The 25,493-nt window shown below is 42.2% G+C and overlaps 1 protein-coding gene across 8 annotated transcripts in view; it reads left to right on the top strand.

The window, feature by feature from the left end:
- Positions 1-25,493, top strand: part of PRLR (prolactin receptor) — a 163,393-nt gene that overhangs the window by 108,624 nt on the left and 29,276 nt on the right. For 5 of the 8 annotated variants that reach the window (XM_060146957.1, XM_060146958.1, XM_060146961.1 and 2 more), the window contains one exon: positions 4,705-4,765. The exons of the other annotated variants lie outside the window; for them this stretch is intronic. The gene's annotated coding sequence lies outside the window, so the exon portion shown is untranslated. The remainder of the gene's footprint in view (positions 1-4,704; positions 4,766-25,493) is intronic. 8 annotated transcript variants of the gene reach the window in all.

The raw sequence follows: 25,493 nt of genomic DNA, 5'->3' as shown, positions 1-25,493 counted from the left end.
TGGCTTTGTGCTGCTTGAACCTTAGCACTCTTACTCTCTCTCTCTCAATCTCAGTCTCACTCAAGGTTTTGGAATTTCGCTTTGGTTCCCTCCACTCCCCTGCCTACCCCCGGGTAGCTTTCCTCCTTCTAAACAAGGCCCATCGCTTGACCCAAGTTGGTGTGTTTTCCGTTCAACATTGTAGCATTTGTTATAAATATTGATCTTTTTTTTGATACTGGGAGCTGGGAGTTCGAATTTAGACTCTTAGTATTTCTGTGTTTCAGGAAAGGGAAAACATGGAACGTTGCCAAGAGGTTTTTTTTTTTCTTTATTTTTGCGTTAACTGAACTGGCTTTTTCTACCTCTTTTCATCTGTTTGCCTCTGGTCTCCCAGTTTGATGATGCTCAGATTCAACCTGCCCTGGAAGAGTGATACCTGAGTGCTTCGTGAGTCTTTTTTTTCCCTTCGAGAGCTCCATTCACATATCTACAAATTACCATAGTGATCTGCATCAGTAGCCAAAATGCATGAAGCTTCCTTCTGAATCTCTGAACCCATCTGAGAATTTGACAAAAGACTAAAGACTAAACTTGGGCCAATGCCAGTACAAAGAAAGAGCTTGGATAAACTCATCAGTTAGGAGTATACCGGAAGTTCTGATGTGGACAGAAATATTGATTCTCTCTTTAATCTCTGTGTCTTGTGATGAATTACCATTTAATATCATCTCCTTTGTCGATGATACATCTATCCCAGATATATCCCACCCGCAGTGTTAATTCCTTCGGAGCCTGGACTTGATCTGTTTATAATCACAGCTCTGTCCTCAACAGCTAAAGTGCTTGGCAAATGGCAGGGCGCCAATTGGTGTTTGTTGAATGCTGAATGAATGAACAAATGAATGAGAAGCAGGATAGCGTTGTGGTTGGACCACAGCCTTTGACATCAAAGAGATCCCAGCTCGATTTTTGATTATGCCACTTCCCATCTTTGAGACTTCTCTGGATTTCAATTTCTTCATCAATAAAATGGGGGTGATAATAGCACCTACCTCATAGGTTTTGGGAGAATTAAAATCATGCATGTAAAATTCTTAGCGCAGTAGCTGGCATGCTTTTAGAACTCAATAAATGTTCACTATGATGTCTGTTCTTTTCAGTGAAAATCCTCAATATTGAAGCTTATTAGAGGTAATTGAACTAATTCAATGTGACTAGTAGTGATGACTGTACTAAAGACAAATTAGTTTAATTCATCTGTCAGCAAGATTACTTAAAGAGCCAAGTTGACAAAACCTGTATTGGTCACGCCCACCGTGTTTAAAGCACTATCCTAGGCTTTCAGGAGTGGGCTGGATGCAAAGATAGATATAGCACAGTCTCTACCCTCTAAGAGTATAAAATCTAGAAGACTTACTGTATGTGGTACTCTACTAAGTATACAGATATAGGAGGTATTGTTACCTTCCTCACCATCTGAGTTACTCTGTGTGCTTTGCAGAAAATTATTCTGCGACGCTCAGCTTCTCCTTTGAACACGTTCAATAACAAGAAACCTACTGCCTCATGAATCAGCTTATCCTGTTTAGGAACAGTCATTACTTCTAGAAAGATCTTCCTTAAAATTAGCACAAATCGACCTCCCTACAATTTTTACACATGTATCTAACTTCTGTCTTTTCGAAACACCCAGAAAAAAAATCCATGTTTTTCCCCTTATATCAGAAGTCAACAAAATAAAGCCTACAGGCCAAATCCAGCTCACCATTTTTGTAAATAAAGTTTTATTAGAACACAGTCAAGCCTATTCATTCACATATTGTCTGTGGCTGCTTTTGCACAGTAGAGTAGTTGCAACAGAGAACATGTGGCCCACAAAGCCAAAAATATTTACTATTTGGCCCTTAAAGAAAAACTTGTTCAACCTCTGCTCTATATGACAGAACTTCTAACACTTAAAGACACCTAACATGTCTCCTCTTAAAGTGGAAAGCCCAGAACTGAGCCTAGAACTCTAAATACAGACAGAATGAAGTGGCACTATCACCTCCCTTATTCTGGACATCATACTTCTAATTATGTGGCCAGAGATCAAGTCAGTCTTTGACACACAATACTGGAGTCTATCAGGGACTACACCTCTGAGATTTCTCCCCCAGGAGCTTCTGTTAAGTTACACCTCCCCACCCTGCACTGGTGAAACCTAGTGTCAGACACTATCTATAAAACTTTAATCTTTCCAGTCTGTCCCAAGCAATGAGAAAACAATTCAGCATATATTCAAGGGCTGTAGCAGTCAGGGTCAGAAAGGAAAAAGATGACATACTTAGCTAGGATGTTTAAGAAAAGGTCATCTTATAATTTACATACCTGTGGGCAGAGTTGAGAAACGTAACAAGGGAATTTGTCACCACCCTCTCTGCCTAGAGGGGAATGGGGAGAGAGGGATTTTGCTGGGACCCAGTGAGAGCTGGGGCTGCCCACCTGGAGCTGTGGCAGTGGAGACACAACCACTGCTGGAAGCAGGCCAGTATGAAGACAGGGGGCTTGGGAAACAGATACCCTGATGTGTTCTGCTCCCATCCTCTGCCTCCCATGGGTGGGACCCAACCAGAGCTGGAGGACAAGAGCATCACAGGAGCCAGCCCACAGGGCACAGAAGAGGACTGAGAGTAGGTGTGGGAGTCGGGGTAGAGAGTGACAAGGGCTAAATGGTGTGCCAGGCATTTTTTAAAATTCTGAATGAATAAACAACGAATGAATGAAGTGAGTCCAAGACCTGGCACTCAGTCAATGTTTGTTGAACTGCAGGAGTGAAAGGACCACAATCTCCTTTACTTCTTGCTGCAGAGCCCTGACTACTGCTGCTCATCATTCCAGACTTTCCACCCCCAACGCAGTCCTCCTCCTGTGCCCCACCCCTGCACCCTCCCCTAGCCTCTGCTGACCCCTCAGCGTTTCCTGCCAAAGAGTAAAAAGTTTGAATTTAATTTGGGAGGTAACAGAGCAGAGCAGGGGTTGTTTTAACCAGAGTTAGAACATTATCAAAGAGAGGGCTTTAAGTCCTGAAATGATACCCAGAATTTAAAATACATTCTAGAATGTTCAGAATTTTAAAATGAAAAATTCAGCATCACTGTATCTATGGAGAAAAATTGGTGGCTTCTGAGAAAGCTGCCCCAGACAGTTGCGTTATGAACTCTGGGTTCACCAGACACCTCATTATCTGCTGCCTTGGGGCTGGCCGTTTTACGCTCAAATGGGCTCATCGCATCATAGGTTTTTATTGCAAAGATGTCTGGGTTCTGCATTCATTAGGCCAGTAGCGGCGATGCTGAGGAATTGGGGGTGTATGAGAGAGATTCATGTTGGCTTGAAGCGGCTGGTAGCAATCCACAGCTGCCTTCCTTCCGCTGCCTTCCTTCCACTTCCTTCTCCAGGGGTGTCAGCATGGAGAACACTCAGCCCTGGATTCCTTGAACAATAATCCCCAAGATTCTGGATTTTGAAGACATAGAAATTATTTAAAAGTATTATTTGGCCTGCTACTCTGGTTAGATTGTTTTCGCATGGAATGTGCAAGAGAAAACTGAGCACTAAATTAGGAATTGTTGTCTATATATCAAAGCAAATTTTAAAAGGTAACTGCACACATATAGGAGCCTAATTTGTATTCAAGTCCTGAAATCATTTTTGTTCTAACTCAGATCCATACTATTAGCAATTGTCACGTCATGCCTCACAGACCCAGGCCAGTTAGTCCTCAGGGTTTAAGATGTCTTAGACAAAACCTAGAGCCAGATATATTGGAAGGAACAAGATGGGAACCATGATTCCAGATGGGCATAGCCCAGCTGATATAAGCCCACACGCAACAGCCCAGGGAACAAGCCTGTCACTACCAAAAATTATTCCCATCTCGAAAAGCAGGCTTCTGCCAATGCTCGTATGAACCCATGGGATAGAATCAAACTTGAGCTTTGAGCTGGAGTGGCCAAATTCCCAGTTCAGCCATGGCTGTGGCAGGATATGTCAATAAATTTCATTCAACGTCTCCAGGGCCAAATTTCACAAAGTCAAATCCCAATTAGGATAACTGGCAACATTTTAGGAAGATCTGTAGATAAGATAATAGTACTATATCAACGTTAATTTTCTGATTTTAGACATTACATTATGGTTATATAAGAGAATGCCCTTGCTCTTAAGAAAACACAACAGAAATATTAGGGGGTGAAGAGACATCATGACTTATTCTCAAATGATTCAATAAAAATAATCATTTGTGTATACAGAAAAGAAAGAGAATGATAGGGACTTCCCTGGCGGTCCAGTGATTAAGCTTCTGGGCTTCCATTGCAGGGCATGCAGCTTTGATCCCTGGTCGGGATTGAAGATCCCACATGCTGCATGGTGTGGCCAAAAAATTAAAAAACAAAAAGAAGAAAGAGTATGATAAACCAAATGTAAAGTATTAATAATTAGGGTATCTGGGTAAAGGGAATATAACTTTTTTTAGTATTTTTGCAACTTTTCCATGTTTGAAATTACTTCATAATAAGGTTGATAGAAAACTAATTCAAAAAAAAAAACAAACTAGAGGTGTCTTATGCCATCACTGAAGGGCAGTGATTTCAGTCATGCTATTGCTGCAAAGTGAGTAAGAAATGGCATCTCCTGTTTTATCATCTTTGAGCTAAAATGAGTCATTTCCTCTTTCAGTTAAAGAACTCTTCTATTCATGGAGGCGAACGCTAAGGATGCTTTCTACATGAACCTTGAGGTAAGGGGAACTTGACACATCACCCAACTGTCCTACTGTGCGCTTCATCCAGGCTCAGGAAAGGACTCTTCTCTCTTGGCTCTCAGAGAGAATAGTTCCGAACCAGTCAACATCCACATTGTTGCATTCTGCTATTCTCAAAGACTTTTTTGATCTCCCCAGCCTATTCTGCCCAGAAAACCCTTCTCTGTTTTTCTCAGAGAAAATACCACACCTATTAATAGCTGGTATCTCCTCATGGTGCATTTATGGGAGATTTTAATTTTCTCTTCATAGTTGTCTGTACTTGAGACAATTTCAACAATGACTGTATTATTCCTTTAAAATCAGAAAAAGAAATATTGTATTTGCTTTTGTTTTCCCAAGCAGCTCTGCATAAATTCTTGCCATGGCTTTCTGTGTCCCCTTCAGCCCCTACTATTGCCACAACTGCATGTCCCCTTCCTCTCAGCCCACTGACAGTCCTCATGGAAAGACTCAGACATGCTGGGCTCTGCATCTTCCCTATCTACCATCGGCAGGGAAAATCACTTCCTGGTCCCATGACCCACTGAACCCCAGGCACAATCTACTGACTTGGATCTCACAGGTTGTTGTTTGCCTCTCCCCACCTACAATATCCTATTGCCATTTTGGAGTCGGAGTTGGGTAGAAGTACTTAACTCGCATATTCCCCCTTCATGCCAGATCAAATACCATGCTCCAACTCCATCTCCCTAGGATACCAGGCCCAGCTGATAAATAGGTCGTGAAGTATTGTGAGTCCATTTGACAGATGGAGAAACCAAGCCTCAAGGCTACCCTCTGTATGTACTACAGAAAAATGGGATCTTGACCCCTGAGACCAACTTGGCACGTATCACCCTGAGGATGCACTCTCTCTTTCAGAGCATGTTAAGTTAAGGACTCAGGAAGATATGAAACTGACTAGGTCATGGGTAGATGAGAATTATCCTAGGATTTCCTGAGGTCACTCCAGGGTACTTGTTCCCCAATACTGAAAAGTGATGGTCCTTGAGGACCATCTGATACGTCAGTGTCAAGAACCAAGCCTGGGCTTTCCCTCGGGGCCAGAGTTTCTCACCTTTAGCACTGCTGACATTCTAGGACAGATAATTCTTTGTAGCGGAGGCTGTTTTGTGCATTGTAGCGTGCTTAGCCACACCCCTGGTCTCCACTCATTAAATGCCAGTATTCCACCCCCACCCTACTTGTGACCATCAACCATGTCTTCAGATGTCGCCTAGGGTTCCAGAGAGGAGAAAGTCCTCCCCTCAGTAGTGGCAATAAAATCATGTTTCCAGACATTGCCAGGCGTCCCCTGGGTTGGGGGAGACAAAATCCCCCACCAGAAAAACCCCTGCTCTAAGTTACCTCAGCCCAGCAAGACTTGTATTTTTCACGCAAGTAGACTGACATTTACAGTGTTCCGAGTAAACATTAGCAAGGACTTGCAGAAGGGATGCCATAAGTTGTCAGAGTGCTTCCTCACAGCAAGACCCTTTGGCTTAAAGCCCAGGAGTATTTGGTAACACTGCAACCGGTGAATCAACCCAGCCAAACCACCAGCTTCTCGGAGTTTCTTTCTTCTTCCCAGGCTTCTGCCCCTTGATGCCAAATGCCTCATGAGGTTTGATTGAATGAAAGGCAAACGAGAGAGGACAGAGTAACACTGAATGCTTGAGCAATCCTTCCCTTCATGAGGTCCGGAAAAAGCACAGCCTGATCTAAATGGCGTCGCAAAGCACCAGGGGGGGTTGGCTACTCTTTTTTATTTATATGTATACTTATTTACAAACCACATCCACCCCTCATTAGCCTCCACCCTTTACCCAACCTAGTGTTTGGTGTGAAAGTGTTGGCTTCTGATACCAGTAGGTATCTGTGAAAACACAGGCAAGAACTTGAGAGCAGTCTCATGGTTGTCCAAGAGAAACAGAAACGCTGCTCAGTTTCAGGGTGAAAGGAACATCCAGAAAGCAATGTTCATAAAAGAATTCAGAGGAAACAAAATGGTCCCTATAAAGGAGGATTAGAATTAAGAGTAGAATCACACTTCCTGTCTGAGACCCCACCGGAAGTCCCACAGTCCATTTTGTGGCCTTCAGTCTGGTTTCTGGTCTCTTTGAACTGTTAACCCTTCAGTCCTGTCCGGTGGTAATGACCCCTCCCTAACAACCTCTCCCTGGCACCTCCTCCCCAGAGTGGAACAGAATGCCACTCTGAATGGCATGCCAGGTTCTTTTGCAGGAGGTTGGCATCCTTTAGGCTCTGCCCATTCCAACCCTCCCACGTCCAGCTCTTTCCCAGGCTCCCATCTACACATCTTTAATCTTAACTCTCCCCAAACTGCAAGAGACTAGGAGGAACTTCGAAGCAGCCCAGGGCACTGGGGAGGATGGGCCCATCCATAGAGTATGCATTGAGGTCACTCTAAAACTCTAAGCCGATAATCTTTTCACCCACCGTGCTTGCCTACCAGAGTCCTTCAAATGCCTATCATTTGAGCCTCTGCACTGACTGAAGCACGGCATTGTTCAAAACCTACGCATTTACCTAAGAAGGGTGAGAACTTAATACGTGGATAGGAATTTGTTTGTCAGATTAGCTTGTTGGTACCTCTCTAAGAAGGGGACCTTGAGGTTGGGACACAGGCCAGGTTAATTGTTTTTTGGGTTTTTTTAAGTATAGTTGACTTACAATGTTGTGTTAATTTCTGCTGTATAAAAAAGGGATTCAGTTATATGTATGTAAGTATATATATATACATATATATGTGTGTATATATATATATACACATTCTATTTTATATTCATTTCCATTATGGTTTGTCATAGGGTATTAAATATACTTTCCTGTACTATACAGTAGGACCTTGTGGTTTATCCATTCTATATATTATAGCTTACATCTGCTAACCCCAACCTTTATCTTTATTGGAGTATAATTACTTTAAAATGGTGTGTTAGTTTCTGCTTTATAACAAAGTGAATCAGCTATATATATACATATATCCCCATATCTCCTCCCTCTTGCATCTCCCTCCCACCCTCCCTGTGCCCACTCTAGGTGGGCACAAAGCACTGAGCTGATCTCCCTGTGCTATGCAGCTGCTTCCCACCAGCTATCTATTTTACATTTGGTAGTGTATATATGTCCATGCCACTCTCTCACTTCGTCCCAGCTTACCCTTCCCCCTTCCCATGTCCTCAAGTCCATTCTCTACGTCTGTATCTTTATTCCTCTCCTGCCCCTAGGTTCTTCAGAACCCTTTTTTTTTTTTTAGATGCCATATATCTGTTAGCATACAGTATTTGTTTTTCTCTTTCTGACTTACTTCACTCCGACAGTCTCTAGGACCATCCACCTCACTACAAATAACTCAGTTTCGTTTCTTTTTATGGCTGAGTAATATTCCATTGTATATACGTGCCACATCTTCTTTATCCATTCTTCTGTCGATGGACACTTAGGTTGCTTCCATGTCCTGGCTTTGCAAATAAACCTGCAATGAACATTGTCATACATGACTATTTTTGAATTATGGTTTTCTCAGGGTATATGCCCAGTAGTGGGATTGCTGGGTCCTATGGAGTTCTATTTTTAGTTTTTTAAGGAACCTCCATACTGTTCCCCATAGTGGCTGTATCAATTTACATTCCCACCAACAGTGAAAGAGGGTTCCCTTTTCTCCTCACCCTTTCCAGCATTTATTGTCTGTAGATTTTTGATGATGGCCATTCTGACTGGTATGAGGTGATACCTCATTGTAGTTTCGATTTGCATTTCTCTAATGAATAATGATGTTGAGCATTCTTTCATGTGTTTGTTGGCAATCTGTATATCATCTTTGGAGAAATGTCTGTGTAGTTCTTCTGCCCATTTTTGCACTGGGGTTGTTTGGTTTTTTTGATATTGAACTACATGAGCTGCTTGTAAATTTTGGAAATTAATCTTTTGTCAGTTGCTTCATTTGCAAATATTTTCTCCCATTCTGAGGGTTGTCTTTTTGTCTTGTTTATGATTTCCTTTGCTGTGCAAAAGCTTTTAAGGTTCACTAGGTGCCATTTGTTTATTTTTGTTTTTATTTCCATTTATTTAGGAGGTGGGTCCAAAAGGATCTAGATGTGATTTATGTCACAGAGTATTCTGCCTATGTTTTCCTCTAAGAGTTTTATAGTGTCTGGTCTTACATTTAGGTCTTTAATCCATTTGGAGTTTATTATTGTGTATGGTGTTAGGGAGTATTCTAATTTCATTCTTTTACATGTAGCTGTCCAGTTTTCCCAGCACCACTTATTAAAGAGACTGTCCTTTCTCCATTGCATATTCTTGCCTCCTTTGTCAAATATAAGGTGACCATATGTATATAGATTTATCTCTGGGCTTTCTATCCTGTTCCATTGATCTATGTTTCTGTTTTTGTGCCAGTAGCATACTGTCTTGATTACTGTAGCTTTGTAGTATAGTCTGAAGTCAGGGAGCCTGATTCCTCCAGCTCAGTTTCTCTTTCTCAAGATTGCTTTGGCTATTTGAGGTCTTTTGTGTTTCCATACAAATTGTGAAATGTTTTGTTGTAGTTCTGTGAAAAATGCCATTGACGGTTTCATAGGGATTGCATTGACTCTGTAGATTGCTTTAGGTAGTATAGTCATTTTCACAATGTTGATTCTTCCAATCCAAGAACATGGTATATCTCTCCATCTGTTTGTATCATCTTTAATTCCTTTCATTAGTGTCATAGTTTTCTGCATACAGGTCTTTTGTCTCCTTAGCTAGGTTTATTCTTAGGTATTTTATTCTTTTTGTTGTAATGGTAAATGGGAGTGTTTCCTTAATTTCTCTTTCAGATATTTCATCATCAGTGTATAGGAATATCAGAGATTTCTGTGCATTAATTTTGTATCCTGCTACTTTACCAAGTTCATTGATTAGCTCTAGTAGTTTTCTGGTAGCATCTTTAGGATTCTCTATGTATAGTGTCATGTCATCAGCAAACAGTGACAGCTTTACTTCCTCTTTTCCAAATTGGATTCCTTTTGTTTCTTTTCCTTCTTTGATTGCTGTGGCTAAAACTTCCAAAACTATGTTGAATAATAGTGGTGAGAGTGGACAACCTTGTCTTGTTCCTGATCTTAGAGGAAATGGTTTCAGTTTTTCACCATTGAGAACGATGTTGGCTGTGGCTTTGTCATATATGGCCTTTATTATGTTGAGGTAAGTTCCCTCTATGCCTACTTTCTGGAGGGTTTTTATCATAAATGGGTGTTGAATTTGTCAAAAGCTTTTTCTGCATCTATTGAGATGATCATATGGTTTTTCTCCTTCAATTTGTTAATATGGTTTATCACGTTGATTGATTTGCCTATATTGAAGAATCCTTGCATTCCTGGCATAAATCCCACTTGATCATGTTGTATGATCCTTTTAATGTGCTATTGGATTCTGTTTGCTAGTATTTTGTTGAGGATTTTTGCATCTGTGTTCATCAGTGATATTGGCCTGTAGTTTTCTTTCTTTGTGACATCTTTGATTTTGGTATCAGGGTGATGGTGCCCTCGTAGACTGAGTTTGGGGGTGTTCCTCCCTCTACTACATTTTGGAAGAGTTTGAGAATGATGGGTGTTAGCTCTTCTCTAAATGTTTGATCGAATTCACCTGTGAAGCCATCTGGTCCTGTGCTTTTGTTTGTAGGAAGATTTTTAATCACAGTCTCAGTTTCAGTGCTTGTGTTTGGTCTGTTTATATTTTCTATTTCTTCCTGGTTCAGTCTCAGAAGGCTGTGCTTTTCTAAGAATTTGTCCATTTCTTCCAGGTTGTCCATTCTATTGGCATATAGTTGCTTGTAGTAATCTCTCATGATCCTTTGTGTTTCTGCAGTGTCAGTTGTTACTTCTCCTTTTTCATTTCTAATTCTATTGATTTGAGTCTTTTCCCTTTTTTTCCTGATGAGTCTCACTAATGGTTCATCATTGTTGTTTATCTTCTCAAAGAACCAGCTTTTAGGTTTATTGATCTTTGCTATTGTTTCCTTCATTTCTTTTTCATTTTTTTCTGATCTGATCTTTATGATTTCTTTCCTTCTGCTAACTTTGGGTTTTTTGTGTTTTTTCTCTCATTGATGTAGGTGTAAGTTTAGGTTGTTTATTTGAGATGTGTCTTGTTTCTTGAGGTAGGATTTTATTGCTATAAACTTCCCTCTTAGAACTGTTTTTGCTGCATCCCATAGGTTTTGGGTCATCTTGTTTTCATTGTCATTTGTTTCTAGGTTTTTTTTTTTTGTTTCCTCTTTGGTTTCTTCAGTGATCTCTTGGTTATTCAGTAGTGTATTGTTTAGCCTCTGTGTGTTTGTATTTTTTCCAGATTTTTTCCTGTAATTGATATCTAGTCTCATAGCATTGTGGTCGGAAAAGATACTTGATATGATATCAATTTTCTTAAATTTGCCAAGGCTTGATTTGTGACCCAAGATATGATCTATCCTGGAGAATGTTCCATGAGCACTTGAGAAGAATGTGTATTCTGTTGTTTTTGGATGGAATGTCCTATAAATATCAAAAAGTCCATCTTGTTTAATGTATCATTTAAAGTTTGTGTTTCCTTCTTTATTTTCCTTTGGATGATCCGTCCATTAGTGAAAGTGGGGTGTTAAAGTCCCCACTATGATTGCTTTACTGTCGATTTCCCCTTTTTTGGCTGTTAACATTTTTCTTATGTATTGAGGTGCTCCTATTTTGGGTGCATAAATATTTACAATTTTTATGTCTTCTTCTTAGATTGAACCCTTGATCATTATGTAGTGTCCTTCTTTGTCTCTTGTAATAGCCTTTATTTTAAAGTCTATTTTGTCTGATATGAGAATTGCTAGTCCAGCTTTCTTTTGATTTCCATTTGCATGGAATATCTTTTTCCGTCCCCTCACTTTTAGTCTGTATGTGTCCCTAGGTCTGATGTGGGTCTCTTGTAGACAGCATATGTACGGGTCTTGTTTTAGTCTCCATTCAGCCAGTCTATGTCTTTTGGTTGGAGCATTTAATCCATTTACATTTAAGGTAATTATTAATATGTATGTTCCTATGACCATTTTCTTAATTGTTTTGGGTTTGTTATTATAGGTCTTTTCCTTCTCTTGTGTTTCCTGCCTAGAGAATTTCCTTTAGCATTTGTTGTAAAGCTGGTGTGGTGGTGCTGAATTCTCTTAGCTTTTGCTTCTCTGTAAAGGTTTTAATTTCTCCATCTAATCTGAATGAGATCCTTGCTGGGTACAGTAATCTTGGTTGTAGGATTTTCCCTTTCACCACTTTAAATATTTCTTGTCACTGCCTCCTGGCTTGCAGAGTTTCTGCTGAAAGGTCAGCTGTTAACCTTATGGTGATTCCCTTGTCTGTTATTTGTTATTTTTCCCTTGCTGCTTTTATTTTTTTTTCTTTCTATTTTTTTTGATAGTTTGATTAATATATGTCTTGGCATGTTTCTCCTTGGATTTATCCTATTTGAGACTCTATGCTTCCTGCACTTGATTGACTATTCCCTTTCCCATATTAGGGAAGTTTTCAGCTATCATCTCTTCAAATATTTTCTCAGTCCCTTTCTTTTTCTCTTCTTCTTCTGGGACCCCTATAATTTGAATGTTGGTGCATTTAATGTTATCCCAGAAGTCTCTAAGACTGTTCTCAATTCGTTTCTTTCTTTTTTCTTTATTCTGCTCTGCCATAGTTATTTCCACTAGTTTATCTTCCAGGTCATTTATCTGTTCTTCTGCTTCAGTTATTCTGCTCTTGATTCCTCTAGAGAATTTTTAATTTCATTTATTGTATTGTTCATCATTGTTTGTTTGCTCTTTAATTCTTCTAGGTCCTTGTTAAACGTTTTTCATATTTTCTCCATTCTATTTCCAAGATTTTGGATCACCTTTACTATCATTACTCTGAATTCTTTTTCAGATAGACTGTCTATTTCCTCTTCTTTTGTTTGGTCTGGTGGGGTTTTATGTTTCTCCTTCACCTGCTGTGTATTTCTCTGTCTTCTCATGTTGCTTAACTTACTGTGTTTGGGGTCTCCTTTTCACAGCCTGCAGGTTCATAGTTCCCATTGTTTTTGGTGTCTGCCCCCAATGGCTAAGGTTGGTTCAGTGTGTTGTGTAGGCCTCCTGGTAGAGGGGATTGGTGCCTGTGTTCTGGTGGATGAGGCTGAACGTTGTCTTTCTGGTGGGCAGGACCATGTCCAGTGGTGTGTTTTGGGGTGTCTGTGGCCTTATTATGATAATAGGCAGCCTGTCTGATAATGGGTGGGGTTTTGTTCCTATCTTGGTAGTTGTTTGGCATAGGGTGTCTAGCACTGTAGCTTGCTGGTTGTTGAGTGGAGCTGGGTCTTAGCGTTGAGATGGAGATCTCTGGGAGAGCTTTTGCCGTGTGATATTACATGGAGCCTGGAGGTCTCTGGTGGACCAATTTCCTGAACTTTGCCCTCCCACCTCAGAGGCCCAGGCCTGACAGCCAGCCACAGCATTAAGTCCCTGTCAGCCACATGGCTTAGAAGAAAAGGGGGGGAGAAACAAAGAGAGAGAGAAAGAGAACAAAAGAGAAAGAAAGGAAGGAAGGAAGGAAGGAGGGAAGGAAGGAAGGAGGAAAGGAAGAAAGGAAGAAGGAAGGAAGAAAGAAAGAAAGAAAGAAAGAAAGAACAAAGGAAGGAAGGAAGGAAGAATGGAAGGAAGGAAGAAATAAAATAAAAAAAATAAAGTTATTAAAATAAAAACATTATTATAAATTTAAAAATAAAAAGGTAATAAAAGAAAAAAGAAAGAAGAGAGCAACGAAACCAAATAACAAATACACCAATGATAACAAGTGCTAAAATCTATACTAAAAAAAAAAAAAAAAAACACAGAGAGAACCCTAGGACAAATGGTAAAAGCAAAGCTATACAGACAAATGACACAAAGAAGCATACACATACACACTCACTAAAAGAGATAAAGGGAAAAAAATATATATATATATATATCTGTAAATTAAAAAAAGGAAAAGAGCAACCAAATCAATAAACAAATCTACCAATGATAATAATCCCTAAATACTAAACTAAGATAAACATAAAACCAGAAACAAATTAGTTGCAGAAAGTAAACCCCAAGTCTACAGTTGCTCGCAAAGTCCACCACCTCAATTTGGGATGATTCGTTGTCTATTCAGCTATTCCACAGATGCAGGTACATCAAGTTGACTGTGGAGATTTAATCTTCTGCTCCCGAGGCTGCTGGGAGAGATTTCCCTTTCTCTTCTTTGTTCACACAGCTCCCGGGTTCAGCTTTGGATTTGGACCCGCCTCTGCGTGTAGGTCGCCTGAGGGCGTCTGTTCTTCCCTCAGACAGGACAGGGTTAAAGGAGCAGCTGCTTCGGAGGCTCTGGCTCACTCAGGCAGGGGGAGGGAGGAGTACGGATGTGGGGCGAGCCGGCGGTGGCAGAGGCCGTCGTCGTGACATTGCACCAGCCTGAGGGGCACCGTGCGTTCTCCCGGGGAAGTTGTCCCTGGATCACGGGCCCCTGGCAGTTGCAGGCTGCACAGGTTCCTGGGAGGAGAGGTGTGGACAGTGACCTGTGCTCGCACACAGGCTTCCTGGTGGCTGCAGGAGCAGCCTTAGCATCTCATGCCCGTCTCTGGGGTCCGTGCTGATAGCCGCGGCTCGCGCCCGTCTCTGGAACTCCTTTAGGTGGTGCTCTGAATCCCCCCTCCTCGTGCACCCCAAAACAATGGTCTGTTGCCTCTTAAGCAGGTCCAGACTTTTCCCCGGACTCCCTCCCAGCTAACCATGGCGCACTGGCCCACTTCAGGCTGTTTCACGCCGCCAACCCCAGTTCTCTCCCAGCTAGCTGTCCAAAGCCCGAGCCTCAGCTCCCAGTCCCGCCCGCCCCGGCGGGTGAGCAGACAAGCCTCTCGGGCTGGTGAGTGCTGGTCGGCACCGATCCTCTGTGCAGGAATCTCTCCGCTTTGCCCTCCGCATCCCTGTTGCTGCGCTCTCCTCCGTGGCTCCGAAGCTTCCCCCCTCCGCCACCCAAAGTCTCCACCTGCAAGGGGCTTCTAGTGTGTGGAAACCTTTCCTCCTTCACAGCTCCCTCCCACTGGTGCAGGTCCTGTCCCTATTCTTTGTCTCTTTTTTCCTTTTTTCTTTTGCCCTACCCAGGTACGTGGGGAGTTTCTTGCCTTTTGGGAGGTCTGAGGTCTTCTGCCAGCGTTCAGTAGGTGTTCTGTAGGAGTTGTTCCACATGTAGATGTATTTCTGGTGTATTTGTGGAGAGGAGGGTGATCTCCACGTCTTACTCCTCCACCATCTTGAAGGTCCCCCCTAACCCCAAATTTACACTCCATCCTTTCCCCAACCCCCTTCCCCTTGGCAACCAGAAGTCTGTTTTTTGTGTTCAGGCATCTGTTTCTGTTTTGTAGACAGGTTCATTTGTGTCATATTTTAGATTCCACATATAAGAGATATCATACGGTATTTGTCTTTCTCTTTCTGTCTTACTTCACTTAGTATGATAATCTCTATTTGCATCCATGTTGCTGCAAATGGCATTATTTCATTCTTTCTTATGGCTGAGTAGTATTCCATTGTATATATGTCCCACATCTTCTTTATCCATCATCTGCAGGACAGGTTAGTTGTGATTGGAGTGGAAGGACTGAAATGATTAAGGTATTGAGCTCCAGACCTGCACTGTCGAACACACTAGCCACTGGCTTCAAGTGGTAATTTTAATGTAAATTCATTGAAATTCAATAATATTAAAAATTCAATTCTTTGGTCACACTGGCCACATTTCAAATGTTTGACAGTCACATATGGTTATGGGTGCTGTATTGGACAGAGAAGACATAGACCATTTCCGTCACCGTAGGGAGTTCTGTTGTGTGGAACTCCTCTTGACTTTGCTGATACTGCCAACGCAGAGTTCTGGGAAGCAGAGGGAGCCTGAAATTACCTCTGTGTAGGGAAGGACAGAGAGGAGTAGGAGAGAGAACAGAATTCGAAAGAGAAAGCAAAAGGGCACCAAAGGCAAACTTTGTGTGCTTTTCCCAGACTCCAGCCCTGAACAAACATGAAGCCACCCCACCACAAAGCTCTTGGTGTTGACACCTGCAAATAAAGGAGCGGTTGGCATTGGCTTTGGGCCCCATTTCCTCCATTGTATGGCCCCTGGGATCTGCGGCTCCTTGTGGAGCAAATGACCCTGTCCTGAATCCGGAGCCAAGAGGGACACAGGGGTCACTGGGCTCCCAGCCAAAGGGATATCATCACCATGGTGGCACATGGCAGCCCCTCAGTAACCAAGAGTCCTAAAGCAAGGATACTTGGGAGTTCCTAAATCAAAAGACATTCAGGGAGAAAGGAGAACCTTCTCCATCTGGAATTAGACCTCCACTCAAAGAGTCAGAGAGACGTGGAGGATCTGGGAGCACTCACCTCTTACTGACCACGGGTTCACACTCACGTAGCACTTGCAGTCCCGTGGAGCATTTTCATAACATTAATTCATCTCATCCTCACAATAGTTGGCTGAGGAAAGCAAGACAGATGTGACCCCCTCGACAGTTTCTATTAAAAGAAATTCATCTCAGAAAGAGGAAGAGATGGGCCCAAATCGATCTGACTGAGAAATGGCAGAACCAGCTCTAGAAACCACTGTCCAATTCTTTCTGCAGCTTGCATCGCCTCTCGGGTGAATGAGGGTTATTTTGTACCTGTCCAGATCCCTAAGTGTACCAGTCCCAAAGTGTGTGACCTCCACCTGGATCATACTGCACATCAGTTCACATCCAGCCCCAAGGCCTGACCATCTCGTGGCCCCTGCATTACCAAATAACACTTGCGAACGGCCAAGCAAAGGACTAGACTGAGAACAAGGATATGACTTTTCCTGGAAGACCCCCTCCCAGACAAACGTTGAGGAAATGGCGCACATGACAGCCTGGGCAGCAGAGCTGCCGAGTCTGTTTTCCTGTGCCCGAGACGCAGGAAGATATAGTTCTCCTGGCTCCCAAAACTCTGAGTCTGCAGTGGGAGACCCTGGAACATGCGGGTTGCTTTTGTTTGCTAGAAAAATATCCAGAAAACGGAATCAGATTCGTCCATTTACAGGACTTAAAGTGGTTGGTGCCAAATATGTATGACTTTCCTCAAAGTTGAGAAAATGTCTCACAACGTGGGAGCTATTTACATACGTGGCTAAACAACCAATCAGATTCTGTATTTTCTTGGACAGAACATGCACATCAAAAAATAGATAGAGTAATTATTGGACTTTCACTTTTAATGACTCCTAGCACTAAATCTGCCATTGTCCAGAGAACTGAAAAGAAAAAAATCAAAAGGATATTCAAACAGATAAAGCAGGGCTTCCCTTGTGGCGCAGTGGTTGGGAGTCCACCTGCCGGTGCAGGGGACGCGGGTTCGTGCCCCGGTCAGGGAAGGTCCCACGTGCCACGGGGCGGCTGGGCCCGTGAGCCATGGCCAATGAGCCTGCGCGTCCGGAGCCCGTGCTCCGCAACGGGAGAGGCCACAAGAGTGAGGGGCCCGCGTACCGCAAAAAAAATAAATAAATAAATAAAAATAAAGCAATAGTGAGGATATGATTACTTTGAACGTGCCCAATAAAGCAATATCCCAGCCACAAGCTACTTTGTTCCTTCCCTTCACAGCAGCATACTGAGAGTTCTCACTCACATCCACCTTTTCCACCCGTAGGCCACTAGGGTTGAAAACATACCCATTTCACCAATTAGACCACTGAGCTGTCCATGCCAGATGTTGATGAAATCATCCCCCAAAGGCCAGATGCCTGGCTAAAAGCAGACTAAACCATGGACGTGTAACACTCACCAAAAAAGTCCTGAGAAAACCAGTCCCAGGTTTGCTTTAGGAGCTCATCATACAACCAAGGACCCAGACTCTTTTTATCTGGGGACCCTTCTCTTCCACCCTCTCTCTTTTGACCAGGGAGGAAAATCTTCCCCAGCAGACCCCAGAAGACTTCTGCCATGTCTCAGTGCCCAGAACTGGGTGGAATAACCAGTCCTAAACCAATCACAGATAAATGGGAAGTGAGATTACCACAGTTACCTTAGAATGATAACACCCCATCCGCTGGGACTGGACAGCTGATAGCTGACAAAACTGGGCTCTGTGTACAAAAACAAAGGCGAAATGGTTGTTGGAGAAGCAACCAGGAGCATCTCATACCCATTTATACGCAGGGCTGTGAATAGAGAGAGAAGAGGGACTTTCTACTCGTCATCCCTCAGGTAGCCTCCCCAGGGAAGCTCCAACCTCCTTGAGTAGGTCAAATCTGCCTGCTCTTGGCTCTCATGGCCCCTGCAGTGCTCCTTCTTAATACTTCTGTCATTTACACTAAAGTGTTATACTAGCTTTTCTCTTCTCTACCAGCCTAAGTACTAGGAGGGTTGCTTTAGCACAAGACTAAATTATCAGGGCCCTGCCCATGTCTGCTGCATCAGAGATGCTCAGTGGACGTTTGAAAGATGGATGGATGGATGGATGGATAGGTGTTCCAGCCACTAAACTAGAGTCATCCTGAAGTTTTCTGAAAATGCATTTAAAGGGGTGAACCCTGGTTCTCGTTCCTCCTTCCTTTTTCTCTCAAGGAGTCTGCACTGGGAGTACTTTTTGCTCTCCCCACAGATCCAGCCTAGCTCAGATCCCTGGCCATCACATCTTTGATTGGACAGGTGGCTTTTCTGCTAAGAGAGGGCTCCTGAGGGAAGCTGAGTAAAGGGGAAAGAAGAAAAAATAGAGTAACTATAAGCCAGTAAGAGAGACAAGTAATTATCTTGCTGTGTAAGTAGCCCAGATGCTTTGAATGAAGAAGGAAGTTTGAAAGAACATATCGTACAAGAGTGAGAACAGGTGATTAAATCAGGTAAGGACAGGATGTGCTGGTACAAGATGGAGCAAGGTAAGGGGAGAGAGAGAGTTTGGCACTGGGAGTGGTTTCAGGATGTGGCAGAGATGCTCAGATTTCTGGCCATAGACAAGAGAGTGGGGCTTTAACCCTTCAGTCCACCAACTGCCGCTCTTCCTTACCACCCTTTGGACTTCCAGATTCTCCCACTTTCTCCACCTTCTTTCCTTCTTTTCCACACTTTAAACGTCTAATTCCTTTTGCTTCGTATCCCAAGGATGACCAGAAGCTGAGGGGCCAGGGTAAAACAAGTACACAGCTTCGCAGAGAGAACCCAGCTGAACTTCTTAAACTCCGTTTTAATAAGATGACGCACCTTTTTCTGAGGCTCAGTGCAAGGGGTTTTTCCATGAAATTGCCTCTCATCCACTTGTCAGAAGCTTAATGGCAAATAATAGCTAGTTGCCCCAGAGGATTTAAAATAACCCTAAGATGGACATAATAATGGAATTCTGAGAAGTGGAGGGAGTTCTTAAAAACAAGTGAGCAGGACATCAAGAAATGTTGAAACCCCTCTTTATTGCCCAAGAGATGGGTCACGTGCTCAGACACAACCACTAATTAACACGGGAGGCTGGCTGTCAACAACTGAAAATTGTTCCATGACACATATAACCAATGTCTGTACCTCACCCTAGTGGGGACTCCGTCCATGTATTTACATTCCAAAACGCCAGGTGTCCATGAAGTGACTTTTTATGGTGTTAAAATTTTATTGGGATTTTCCCCCTCAATTATAAAAGTAATAACTTTTAATTTTATTTAGGTATTTTAGTAACAATTTATTTTATTACAAAAATAATATTTTTTAATTTTAGAATCATCCTCCCGGAGATAACCACTGCTAATATACCGGATGCATAGATATATTCCCAGTTTTTCTTCTGTGCACATATGGAGATACATATGTTAGAATTGAGGTCAAACACATCCACTTTCTGTACCCAGTTATCTTCTTTCTTTCACATGCTTCCATATCATTAAAAGTTTTATCACATTATTTTTTAAATTAAGCAATATTTTGCTGAATATCTATACCATGATCTAGTTAAATAGCCTTTATGATTTGATATTTAGATTTTTTTTCCCAATATTCTTTTTTTATAAATAGCACAGGGGGGATGTTTTGTGTGTGTACAAAATTGTTTTTGCACATTTCTTTTCCTTTGGATAAATTTCTAGAAGTGTATTTTCCAATTCAAAGTGTATCTACAACAGTATGGAGGTTCCTTAAAAAACTAAAAATAGAACTGCCATAGGACCCAGCAATCCCACTACTGGGCATATACCCTGAGAAAACCATAATTCAAAAAGAGTCATGTACCACAGTGTTCATTGCAGCTCTATTTACAATAGCCAAGACATGGAAGCAACCTAAGTGTCCATCGACAGATGAATGGATAAAGAAGATGTGGCAATATATATAATGGAATATTACTCAGCCATAAAAAGAAACAAAATTGAGTTATTTGTAGTGAGGTGGATGGATCTAGAGTGTGTCATACAGAGTGAAGTAAGTCAGAAAGAGAAAAACAAATACCGTATGCTAACACATATATATGGAATCTAAAAACAACAACAACAACAAATGGTTCTGATGAACCTAGGGGCAGGACAGGAATAAAGACGCAGACGTAGAGAATGGACTTGAGGACACAGGGAGCGGGAAGGGTAAGCTGGGACGAAGAGAGTGGCATGGACATATATACACTATAAAATGTAAAATAGATAGCTACTGGGAAGCAGCTGCATAGCACAGGGAGATCAGCTCGGTGCTTTGTGCCCACCTAGAGGGGTGGGGTAGGGAGGGTGGGAGGGAGACGCAAGAGGGAGGAGATATGGGGATGTATGTATATGTATAGCTGATTCACTTTGTTATAAAGCAGCAACTAACACAACATTGTAGAGCAATTATACTCCAATAAAGATGTTAAAAATAAAGAGAAAAAATAAAAATGACAGGCAACTATGTATACTGTTCTAAAAAAAAAAAATGTGTATCTAGATTCTTAAGGCTTTAACATGTATTACCAGAAAGATTTCACCAATTTACGCTCAGAAGGCAAGTTGCCAGCCCCGCCTCTACTGTTGAATAGCCACAAGCATTTGCAAATTCAGTGATACCATCCAGAAACCTCACGGTGTTGGGAAAAGAATAAAATAAATATTTTATAAGAAAATACTTTGAAAATTGGAAATCCTATCAAAACACACATCACCATTATTATCAATTTTTAAACCACCCAATATAGACAGGGCATTACCCTCTCAACCACGTACGCCAATGATTTAGAGCACATTAGAGAATAAAATCCTTACCAACTTCCCTCTGAATGCAGCTGACACCCAATACATTTATTTATTCAAAACCATTTATTGAGATTTATATTAAGGATGAGGAACATAGAAGAAAAACTAATAAAATAATAAACACTGTTCTTGACATCCATGAGCTACCGGCCTGGGCAGGTTCAGGAAGAAAGATAAATCAGGTTTCATTATCAGTTCTATGATAGGGTCAGGTCCTGGGTGCTCTGTGGACAGGGCATCCCCCGCTTTGGGGAGACCCAAGGAAGTCCCTGCCTGAAGGAAGGAAAGCTGAAATTGAGGTGAAGGAGGCAGCTGGGCTTTTGAGTGGGCAGCCATGTGTCAATCGTTATTGCTTCTGAAACAGCATGGAGAGATCACATTTTCCATGCAGCCCTGTGCCTGCATAGAAAGGGAGCCGTGTCTGTGGGGCAAAGGCTATAACAAGGCACGTGGTGGGAGGACTTGCCCCATGGGGCATACTCTGAGGAATGCTCATGGTTATTTCTCTAGATATCAGCCTGGTATTTTAGTGGGTGAGACACAGAAGTTGAGGGAGAGCAGGATGGCTTGGGACTGCCAAGGGGATTTAGAGCGGAGTGAAAGGAAGATAAAGGGGTAAGACAAGGCAACTGACAAGGAGAAGAACTTTGGAGGGGAAGACGGAGATGCCTGATAAGGAATCTGGCCAAGGGTCTGCCGTGATATGTGGAATCTGTCCACCCACAAAATCCTTGTTCCTGTTAATCCATGAAGTGACATGGGGCTAAATGTGACCTCCAGAGGGGTAAAGACTGAGAACGAAGACAACCCGTTGGAGGCTGCGACCCTTGGTTCACTCATCCCTCATTCAGTAAGCATGTAAGTGCTCCTGAGGACTTTCCTAAGCAGGAAACGGCTCTTCTGAACTGCCCAGGGTATTAAAGGGAACATTATCTGCTGCTCTTCCCAGACTGACTCACTGGCCACACTTCAGCTCTGTGTGTCTGGCACATGCACAGAGTCTGAAAGAAAAGGCGGGGATTATAATGGGTCTTTTTTTTTTTTAAACATCTTTATTGGAGTATAATTGCTTTACAAAGTTGTGTTAGTTTCTGCTCTATAACAAAGTGAATCAGCTATATGTATATATATATATCCCCATATCTCTTCCCTCTTGCGTCTCCCTCCCTCCCACCCTCCCTCTCCCACCCCTCCAGGTGGTCACAAAGTGCCGAGATGGCCTCCCTGTGCTATGCGGCTGCTTCCCACTAGTATCTATTTTACACTTGGTAGTGTATATATGTCCATGCCACTCTCTCACTTCGTCCCAGCTTACCCTTCCCGCTCCCTGTGTCCTCAAGTCCATTCTCTACGTCCCCGTCTTTATTTCTGTCCTGCCCCTAGGTTCATCAGAACCATTTTTTTTTTAGATTCCATATATATATTCCATATATATTTATATTTATATTCCATATATATGTGTTAGCATACGGTATTTGTTTTTCTCTTTCTGACTTACTTCACTCTGTATGACAGACTCTAGGTCCATCCACCTCACTACTAATAACTCAATTTTGTTTCATTTTATGGCTGAGTAATATTCCATTGTATACATGTGCCACATCTTCTTTATCCACTCATCTGTCGATGGACACTTAAGTTGCTTCCATGTCCTGGCTATTGTAAATAGTGCTGCAATGAACGTTGCGGTACATGACTCTTTTTGAATTATGGTTTTCTCAGGGTATATGCCCAGTAGTGGTATTGCTGGGTCATATGGTAGTTCTATTTGTAGTTTTTTAAGCAATCAAGGACATTCAGAAAGGCATTCCAGACATCCAGGTGCAGATCAGTCCCTCTGCTGAGGCACTCCCATAAAAGCATCCCAAGCCACTTATATTTTGACTTGTAAATAAGTTGGTAATTGACAGAACTGGAGGTATCAGCAAAGCAGCAAACTTCCCTTCCAAATTATATTGTTCTTGTCATAATATTAAAATTAATTTCTGTCTCTGAAGCTGAGTTGAGAAGCATGGTATGGGATGTCTGCCAGGCCAAGGATGAAAAATCATTATGGATAATATTACAAGAATGTTTACAAAGATAAGGAGAAATTGACTAAACTTTTAGATACGGACTTCCTAATCTTTTTTTTTCCTTGGTAATCTCAGAGAGGCTTGTCTGGAAGACACACCATCAACTACACGTTGCACAAAGAGGTGATGCTATTATTGTAAAGCAGTGAGTCAACGATGATTTACTGGGTTCTGCCAGGCCAATGTCACGGTAGCCAAATACGCAGACGTGTGCATGGGCCTTTCTATTTCCATGTGCAAATGCACTGACACAGGAAACCTAGCAACCAATTGGGAGTTAGGCCTACTGGCTGTTAATATACACTAATAGGATGGTGGACTTATTAAGAAATCTATAGAGGGATTCTTTTATAATTGACAATAGCACTTACGTTTTAAGGCGTTAAGCATATTATATTCTCTTTTTCTAAGTGCTGTTGTCTTACTTTGGGCTACACAAGTGCATCGCTATTCAAAGCTCGCTTATCCAGCAACCACATCTCAGTTGGCTTTGTCCCCCATCTGTCCTAGAGTTCGCATTGATGAACACGAGCAGCTTTACTGGAAGAATCCATAAGGTCTCAGAACATAGCCCTCAGTAATATGGAGGGCCTATTGCTTAATGGGAAGAATGTATTGTAGAGCTCAAGTCAAGTGCTCTTTCAGTGGATCTGTAAATCAAAATAATATATTGTGTATGGCTTTATAAAAGTAGTCAGTCAGCCATCAACAAGTGTTGTTGAACACCTGTGGACACGTATGAATGTGACAGTGTGTGGGGCTGAAAATGCAGAGGAAGCAAGGCACAGGTTACTCGGAGACTTTGATGATGGTATTCAAGAAGGAACAGTGGCAGTGGGCCAGATGTCAGGGGCTTCCTTCTTATTTACAGCTCTTCTACTTGGTTAAATACGGTAGTTACCATCTAAACTAAGCTTGTCTTAGTTTAGATGTCTCTGGATTATCCCTGGATTAGTCATCTAGGTAAGGCTAGTCATTATAACACCCAACCTCTCTCTGTCTCAGAAGCTTAACAACCAAAATTTGTTTCTCACCCATGTCCCAGTCCAGTGGGCATCAGAAGAGGATGCAGGACCCTTCCATCTATGGGCTGTACTAAGCCCATACGACTGAAGTCTTCCATTTCATCATCCTCTGGGCAGTAATGGATCAGAGAGAGAGAGAGAGAGAATGTGTGAATATCTTATAGACCAGGACTAGACGAAAAGTACATCATTTCTGCCCACTTTCAGAGGCCCCAACTCCTTCACCTGTCTCTGTCTAACTACAGGGGAGCCCATGAAGCAAACTTTAACTCTCTGCCCAGAAGGAAAAGGAGAACCGAATTCTGATGGACACTAGAAGCTTTTGCTACTCCTGTGGTCTCCCAGGATTCTAACCGAGATGTAGAAAAAAGCAGGAATTAGAGAGGAAAAATGCTTTCGACACATTCTTGAAAATTTCTTCTTAGATATTGGAACTTTCTCAGATATGCACACAGCCCGCTCTCAGTGCTCTAAAGATTCTCCCATCAGGCACTTGGCCAAAGCACTTCATTTCTCCAGGCCTTATTTGCCCAGCCTGTAAAAGGGAGAGGTTGGATCAGAATCCTTCCATGTCTTTTGGCTCCTTTCATATCCAAAATGCCATGATTCTATAACTCCTGCTGTTCATTTCCTCTTGAGAAAAATAACCAGGGAGCCAGAGAGGTAATGCCAGTTGGTCAACAATTTATTGTTTTTAATTTTATTTTTAGCTTCCCTTCTCACTTCCCAAGACCACATTTCTAGAAATGGAAATATACATAGTAGACCAGGTTGGTACCAATGTAAGAGTGATGATTATTTAAGTTGTTTTGTGTTTGGATGAACAGCACATTCACAGACACATATATAACACACACAGAGATCCCTCTGTGAAAAAATAATCTCGTTTGAACAGTCTTGTGAGACATATGTTCTCCTCCTACTGCTCTTGCCCTGGATTAGTCAGTTCTGCAGTGGTAACAAATGATGCTCTCTCAGTGGCTGACAACACATTTCCCTTTTGCTCACTTTACGTAAGGACTGTGGCTCAGCAGCAGGTTGGCCGTGGCTCTGCTGGGATTGGCTGGACTCAGCTGAGCTTATCTGGGCTCCACCTGTTTTCTCATTCTGGGACCCAGATGGAGGGAGTAGGTACCATGTGGCACATCCGGAGGACATATGGAGAACAAGAGCAGGAAGGCCTCAGCCAATAAATACAATACCATGCAATTGTATGTAAGGCTCTGTTTGGATACAGCAAAAACAATCACAACCAGACACATTCCATTGACTAGAGTTTTTCATGTGGCCAAGTCCAAATTCATTGAGATGAGATGTGTACTCCACCCACAGGGCACATGGGAAG

Source organism: Lagenorhynchus albirostris, chromosome 3 (genome assembly GCF_949774975.1).
Source record: "Lagenorhynchus albirostris chromosome 3, mLagAlb1.1, whole genome shotgun sequence".
Classification (NCBI taxonomy): domain Eukaryota; kingdom Metazoa; phylum Chordata; class Mammalia; order Artiodactyla; family Delphinidae; genus Lagenorhynchus; species Lagenorhynchus albirostris.
The sequence above is the reverse complement of the archived record's forward strand: the minus strand, read 5'-3'. Positions and strand labels throughout refer to the sequence as shown.